We start from the raw sequence: 7,993 nt of genomic DNA, 5'->3' as shown, positions 1-7,993 counted from the left end.
AAGTCAGTACTGTAGGTTAGGCAGCTTTCCCTGACAGCTCTCCTCAATTAAAGATCTGGACTTCTTTCTATGAATGACTTTGACATCTTTGAGTCTTTTTCTTTCTTTTCTCTAGACAGGTGGTGTGTGTGTGTGTGTGTGTGTGTGCAAGCAAATACACTTTTTTCAGTAAGAAATTTGAAAATAGTCTGGGGTTGTAATAGATATTATTAATATGATTTATAATTAATTTCATTTTATAAATTTATTTAAATAGGTTTTGGGGCATCCAAACTAGACATAAAGCTTTCAAAAATGATGTCTGGCATTTTTGCTTCAAAACACTAGAAAAATCACTTGGCTGATACTAATGGTTAAAAAAATAGTCTCTAAATGTTGAAAATAAAGAGACTTTCAAGATGCTATGTTCTATTCATTGCAGGTGTGGATAGAATTAATTCTCAACAAATGAAAAGACAAACTGGATGTAATCATTTTAGATTTTTCTTTCTTAGCATTGGATTTCAAAATACTTGGGACATCTGGCTATGTGCTGTGTCAGAATTTTGTTTAGATAATTTCCATGAAGATCTAGTTAAAATAATCTTGAAATGAATTTGCAAAATTACTATCATTATCATGCTACTTATTAACTTGTATTTCAACATCAGTTTCTCCAATGCTTTCTGTACTTGACCATCAGTCAATTATATGTATAAATTCAACAATGTATGATTAAAGATAAACAAAATGCCAAGCAATCCAAACCATCACCATCACTGGCAATTCAGCTGAGTGAGAAATCCAGTAAGTTGTGATTGCACTCATCTGATCTTGACCAACTGCTCTAGTTTATTAGGCGGAATTCTTTTTGTTACATTAAATAAAAAAACAAACACTTTAAAGCTATTGTGTTAATTAAGACAGAGGAAAATTAAAACGGGTTTCCAGTTTTAGATAAGATTTGAAACTAGTATGTCCTATTGGTATTATTTCTCAACTCCGCCCTTAAAGTGGACTAAGAAGTGTAAGTAAGAGAGGTAGGTTCATGGATAAACGAACCAATTAAACCCAATAAATCTCCCAATAAAACCTGGGAGAAACTCTTGAGGAGGCAAGGTGGCTGAATTACAGAGCATGAGTGTATAAATTCGCAGGCAAGTGCATGAATAGGCTCTGCCCAAGAAGAAGACACATATTATTTAGGGTGGATCGTTTCCCTGTCTCCACATCGTATCCTTCCCACCAGCTTTGTTGAGGTATAATTGACATGTAAAATTGTGTAAGCTAAAGGTGCAAAGTGTGATGATTGGGTATATGTATACATTGTTAAATGTTTATCCCAATAAGATAAATCTCATCTTGTTGAGAGAGGATAAATTTCTTAAGTTAACATATTCTCTACATAATCACTGTTGTGTAATTACTCTTCTTCTGATGAGAACATTAAAGCTGTACTCTCATAGCAATTTTCAAGTATATAATACAGTATAGTCATCATGCTGTACCTTGCTTGGATCCTTGGGATTTATTTTATAACTGGAAGTTTGCATCCTTTGACCACATCTTCTCATTTCATTCCACACCACCCCCCACTGCTGGCAATCATCTTCTGCTTTCTGTTTCTGAGATCAACATTTTTAGATTCCACATATAAATGAGATTATATAGTATTTATCTTCCTCTGTGACTTATTTCACTTTTGTAATGCTCTCAAGGTCCACTGTATTATCACAAATGGCAGGATATCTTTATTTTTTATGGCTAAATAATATTCCATTACATGCACATGCACACACACACACAGATACTATATATATATTTTTTATCTATTTACCCATCACTGGACACTTAGGCTGTTTCCATGTATTGGCTATTGTGAGTAAGGCTGCAGTAAACAGTATACAAATATCTTTTCAAGATAGTGATTTGATCTCCTCTGGTTATATATTCAAAAGTGAGATTTCTGGATCATGTAGTAGTTCTGTTTCACATTTTTTGAGGAACCTTTATACTGTTTTCCATAGTGACTGCCCCAGTTTATATTCCCAACAATAGTACAAAAGTGATCCCTTTTCTCCACATCCTTACCAGCATTTATTATAGCTTGTCTTTTTGAAAATAGCCATTCCAGGAGGTGTGAGTGATATCTCATTGTGGCTTTGATTTGAGTTTCCCTGATGATGAGTGATGTTGAGCTTTTTTTTTTTGTATACTTTTTGGCCACATTTATGTTTTCTCTGGAAAAATGTCTACTTGTGTCCTCTGCCCATTTTTAATAGGATTGTTGTGGTTGTTTGCTACTCAATTGTATAAGACTCATATATTTTGGATACTAATCCCTTGTTAGATGTGTGGTTTTCAAATCTCTTCTTCCAGCCAACCAAGAGTTTGCTTTTTCACTTTGTTGATTGTTTCTTTTGCCGTTCAGAACCTTTAGGGGATCCCTGGGTGGCTCAGTGGTTTAGCACCTGCCTTCGGCCCAGGGCGTGATCCTGGAGTCCCGGGATCGAGTCACACATCGGGCTCCCTGCATGGAGCCTGCTCCTCCCTCTGCCTGTGTCTCTGCCCGCCCCCCTCCTCTCTCTGTGTCTCTCATGAATAAATAAATAAAATCTTTAAAAAAAGAACCTCTATAGTTTGATAGAATCCTACTTGTTGATTTTTTTCTTTTGTTGCTCATGCTTTTAGTATCATATCCAAAGACCATTGTCAAGGAGCTTTCCTCCTCTTTTCTTCTAGCTAATGTAATCAAATAGAGATAGGTCATACTGGATTAGGGTAGGCCCTAATCCAATGACTGGTGTCCTTATGAGAAGAGAGAAATTTGGGACATAGAAGCACATTGGAAAAATACCATGTGGGGACGCCTGGGTGGCTTAGTGGTTGAGCATCTGCCTTCTGCTCAGGATGTGATCCTGGAGTCCTGGGACTGAGTTCCACATTGGGCTCCCCCCGGGGGAACCTGCTTCTCCCTCTGCCTCTCTCTCTCTATTTCATGAATAAGTAAGTAAAATCTTAAAAAAAAATTACCATGTGATGTTGGTGGTTGAGAGGGCTGTGTCTACAAGCCAAAGAAATAAAAAAATTGCCAGCAACAACCAGAGGCAATGGATGATTCTCTCTTAGAGACTTCAGAAGGAGTATGGCCCTGCTGACACCTTGAATTGGACTTCTAGTCTCTAAAATTGTGAGAGAACAAATTTCTCTGGTGTTAAGCCACCAAGTTTGTAATACTTTATTATGGAAATTGTAGGAAACTAACACAACCTTTTCTCTTTCCCTAGAGCCAGCTCTAGTCATTCTCTCTGCATCCCACATTCTAAACAGTGACTTCTGCCAGAAATTCAAATGCCCAGTCTCTCTCTCCCACCTTTGAACCTTCAAACAACCTGCTTCTCTTAGCTGAGTAAGGTTACCCCACCAACTCTCAATACTTCAGTAACTGACAAATATCTTTCAAGTGTCATCTTAAACATACGTTTTTCCAGGAAGCCATCCAGGCTCTGTAGATTATATTAGGAACCCTACTACATTACCATTTTAGAATCCATCTGTCATGTAGCACAATGATTCCTAACTCTGGCATATTTCATTTTCCTAGGTAAATTTCAAAAATTCAAATCCTTGAGCCCATGCCCAGTTTCTTATTCAAATGATATCACTCGTTGATGTTTGGGAAGATCCCATTCAGATGAAGGAGCTGCCACTGGAGATGGAGGAAATAGTGACACTTCTTCAGAGGGAAGGGAAACAAAAGCAAGAATGAATGATTGGGACTTCATCAAGATAAAAAACTTCGGGCAGCCCAGGTGGCCCAGCAGTTTAGCACCGCCTTTAGCCCTGATCCTGGAGACCTGGGATGGAGTCCCACGTCAGGCTCCCTGCATGGAGCCTGCTTCTTCCTCTGGCTGTGTCTCTGCCTCTCTCTCTCTCTCTCTCATTAATAAATAAATAAAATATATAAAAAAGATAAAAAAAATTTCTGCAGAGCAAAGGAAAATGTCAATAAAACTAAAAGGCAACCTACAGAATGGGAGAAGTTATTTGCAAATGACATATCTGATAAAGGGTTATTATTCAAGATATATAAGTAACTTATCAAGCTGAACACCTAAAAACCAAATAATCCGTTAAGAAATGGGCAGAAGACATGAATAGACATTGTTTCCAAAGAAGACATCCAGATGGCCAACAGACATGAAAAGATGCTCAATATCACTCATTATCAGGGAAATACAAATCAGAACCATGATGAGATTCCATCTAACACCTGTCAGAATGGCTAAAATTAACAACACAGGAAACAACAGGTGTTGGTGAGGATGTGGAGAAAGGGGAACCCTCTTACACTGTTGTTGGGAATGCAGACTGGTGCAGCCACTCTGGAAAACAGTATGGAGGTTCCTCAAAAAAGTTAAAAATAGACCTACTTTGTGACTCAGCAATTGCACTACTAGGTATTTACCTAAGGATACAAAAATATAGATTCAAAGAGGCACATGCACCTTGATGTTTTTGGAGCATTATTAACGATAGCCAAATTATGAAAAGAGCTAAATTTCCACTGACTGATGAATGGATAAAGATGTAATATATAAAACATATATATATATATATATATATATATATATATGAATATTACTTAGCTTTAAAAAGAATGAAATCTTGCTATTTACAATGACCTGGATAGAGCTAGAGAGTATTATGCTAAGAGAAATAAATTGGGCAGAGAAAGACAAATACCACATGACTGCACCCATGTGTGGAAGGAAAAAAGAGGGAAGCAAACCATAAGACTCTTAACAATAGAGAATAAACTGAGGGTTGATGCAGGGAGGTAAGTGGGGGATGGACATTAAGGAAGGCCTCGTTTTGAGATTTAGGTGTTAGATGTAAGTGATGAATCACTAAATTCTGCTCCTGAAACCAATATTACACAATTATGTTAACTAACTAGAAATAAAATTAAAAATCGGAGGGGAAAAAAGGAACACAGTGATATACAGAATATGTTGAGTGTCCTTAATGGTCTCCTGGTCCATCACCAGAGAAAGAGTTAATCAGAAGTGCCATGTATGATGTATTCTCAGCGTGCTGTAGAAGAGTTAGACAGTGTTTAAGGCTACTGAGTAAATGGCATAAGGCAAGAAGTCTTAATTTTACCAACATCAGTGTAGAACATCTTAGCACTTTCCACTTCATACTATATTGAATTAGTGGTTTATTTCTTTGTTTAAAAATATTCCTTTTTTTTTCTTTGTTTAAAAATATTCTTGCCTTAGTTGTGTGATGGGCAGAGGCTGAAAAAATTTTGAGGAGGATGATATGAAAAGTGGAAATTGGGCAGCCTGGGTGACTCAGCAGTTTAGCGCCACCTTCAGCTCAGGGTGTGATCCTGGAGGCCCGGTATCGAATCCCACGTTGGGCTCCCTGCATGGAGCCTGCTTCTCTGCCTGTCTCTCTCTCTCTCTGTCTCTCTCTCTCTCTGTCTCTCATGAATAAATAAATAAAATCTTTTTTTTAAAAGAAAAGTGAAATTGCCTTCAGTATTAGTTGAAATATGGATGTTAATGAGACTTCTGGTGAGGACTGAGCATGTGAAGAACATGGTGGGAAAAACCTGTGTCATCTTAGAAAACTCCTACTTTCTTATAAACAGACTTTGATAGGAATGTAGCCAGACTCAGAATGGAATGAAGAACATGTTACCAGAAATGGAAGGGAAGGGGATCCTTCATGTGTGGCGTCAGAAAGCTTAGTGGAGTTGTGTCCCACGGTTATGTGGAAGCAGTATTTGTAAGTGACAGACTTGGGTATATCAATGAGGGGATGTCCAGGCAAAATGTTTAAGGTACTTGCTGTTTTCTTTTTGTTGCTCATAATAATGAGGGGGTTGGGGGTGGGAGGGAGAGAGAGAGAGAGAGAGAGAGAGAGAGAGAGAGAGAGACTGACTTAATCACAGAGGAGCCAGGTCTTGATAACTATGGACATTCTCAGCCTATCTAGATTGAAAAAGATGCTGAAGTTAGGAAATTCACAGTGAGAAAACTTTTGTTCCTGCCTTGGAAGACCCACAAGGCCAGAGTTGGAGCAGATAGCTACAGAAAGGAGAGACCTGCATGAAGAGATAGCTCTAGAGATCTGCATAGGATCCATCACAAGTATTCAGCGGAGGGCCCCACAAGGATTCAGCTCTCTCTCCCCCTCTCTGTGTCTCTCATGAATAAATAAATAAAATCTTAAAAAAAGAAGAAAAATCAAGCATCTAAGTGAATAAAATCATTAAATAAAAAATTACTAGGCAAACAAATAAGCCAGAGCAGATGACCTTTAATGAGAAAAGTCACTGAAGAAGCAGTCACCTGAATAGTCTAATTCATCTCTTAAAGATGTGAAATTTGTAGTTTAAAAAACTCCTCTTATTCTTTTAAAAAAAGAATACAAAACAGGGGCATCTGGGTGCCTCAGTCAGTTAAGTGCCTGACTCTTGATGTCAGTTCAGGTCTTGATCTCAGGGTTGTGAGTTTGAGCCCATGCTCCCCAGCCTGGAGCCTAATTAAGGAAAAAAAAAAAAAAAGACAAAACAAAATGTAACAAGGCAACTCTATGGGGCCAGATATATTCACTGGTGAATTTTACAAAAAACAAAACAAACAAACAAACAAAAAACCCCCAAAAAACAAAAAACAACAAAAAGTAAAGAAGAAATAATTTCAAGTCTATACAAATTCTCACAGAGGGGAAAACACTTTGAAATGAATTCTGTGAAGCCAGAATTACTGATACAAAAACAAGATGAACATATTGCAAGAAAAGGAAGTTGCAGAGCAATACCTCATGAATGTTCATACAGAATATCTCAATAGAATTTAAGAAAAGAATATCCAGCATTGTGCAAAAATAATACATCATGATGGAGTGGAGGTTATCCCAGAGTCACAAAGGTGCTTTAACATTTGAAAATGAAGCAGTACTATTTGCATATTAGGACACTAAAAAAGAAAAAAAAATCATTTCAACATACCTGGCAAATTACATTTGTTTCTGATAAAAACTTTGAACCATGGTAGGAATAAAAGGGAGTTCTTCAAACTGATAAAGGGAACCTACAGAAAATTTACGAATATCATAGTAAATACTGAAAGCTCCCCACCCCCCACCCCACAAAGATCAGGAATAAGGTAAGGATTTCATTTTTTAAAAAAATTTTTCTTTCTTTCTTTTCTTTTTTTTTTTTTTTTTAAGATTTTATTTATTTATTTGAGAGAGAGTGAATGAGCATGAGCCTGGGGAGGGCCAGAGGGAGAGGGAGAAACAGGCTCCCCACTGAGCAGGGAGCCCAACACCAGGCTCAATTCTAGAACTCTAAGATCATGACCTGGGCAGAAGGCAGATGCTTAACCAACTGAGCCACCCAGGTGCACCAAGGCAAGAATTTCTACTCTCACTTCTATTCTATATTGTGCTGGTGTTTCCTACCAGAGCAATAAGGCAAAGAAAAGAAAGGGCATCTGGAATGAAAAACTATTGGTGGGTGAGCAGAACTAGCATAGTGGGTTGTACAGGTTCAGGGTTTGCTGAGTGAATAAAGATTGTATTGAAGCTTTTTTTTTTTTTTTTTTTGCATATGTATTGAAGCTTTTGATAAGAATTTCACATTATAGGGTGCCTGGGTGGCTCAGTCGGTTAGGTGCCCAGCTCTTGGTTTCAGCTTAGGTCATGATCTCATGGGTCTTGATCTCTGAGATCAAGCCCCACCTTGGGCTCTGCACTTAGTGGGGAATCCGCTTGAAGATTCTCTCCCTCCCCCTCTCCCCCCACTCTGTCTCTCTCTGTAAAACATAAATCTTAAAAAAAGAATGTCACATTACTTTTTTAAAAATTATATTTTAGGGGATCCCTGGGTGGCGCAGCGGTTTGGCGCCTGCCTTTGGCCCAGGGCGCGATCCTGGAGACCCGGGATCGAATCCCACATCGGGCTCCCGGTGCATGGAGCCTGCTTCTCCCTCTG

This window comes from Canis lupus, chromosome 18 (genome assembly GCF_003254725.2).
Source record: "Canis lupus dingo isolate Sandy chromosome 18, ASM325472v2, whole genome shotgun sequence".
Lineage (NCBI taxonomy): Eukaryota > Metazoa > Chordata > Mammalia > Carnivora > Canidae > Canis > Canis lupus.
Note: the sequence above shows the minus strand (reverse complement) of the source record.